Here is a 651-nt window from a genome sequence, read left to right on the forward strand (position 1 = left end):
TCTGGAATCATAAAAGACCACATATTGCCAAAGCAATCCTGTGCAAGAAGAGTACAGTGGGATATACTTTATAGTATATCCTGACTACAAGATACACTATAAACCTGTGATAATCCAAATAGCAAGAAATTGGAACCAAAACAGACAGGTGGACCAGTGGAACAGAATAGAGACCCCAGAAATATACCCCAAAGCTAACAGCCAACTGATTTTTGACAAAGGATACCAGTAAATCCATTAAGAAAAGGTAAACCTCTTTAGCAAATGGTGCTGGAAAAACTGGATTTTCCCCTGCAGAATGATGAAACTGAATCCTCATCTTTCACCATTAACAAAAATCAACACAAAGTGGATCAAAGATCTGAACCTAAGACCTCAAACTATAAAACTACTGGTGGAAACCCCTGGGGGAACTCTCGGTGACATTGGGGTAGGCCAAGACTTCTTAAATAAGACTCCCAAAGTATGGGCAATAATCCCTAAAATAGACGATAGAACTATATCAGATTAAGAAGTTTCTGCACAGCAAAGGGCACAGTGATTAGTGTGAATCAACAACCCTCAGAATGGGAGAATATTTTTGCAAAATATGCCTCAGACAAGGGTCTGATAACCAGAAAATACAGGGAATTCAAGAGACTTATCAAAAAC

The sequence above is a fragment of the Tupaia chinensis genome, unplaced genomic scaffold (assembly GCF_000334495.1).
Source record: "Tupaia chinensis unplaced genomic scaffold, TupChi_1.0 Scaffold144267_1, whole genome shotgun sequence".
Taxonomy (NCBI): domain Eukaryota; kingdom Metazoa; phylum Chordata; class Mammalia; order Scandentia; family Tupaiidae; genus Tupaia; species Tupaia belangeri.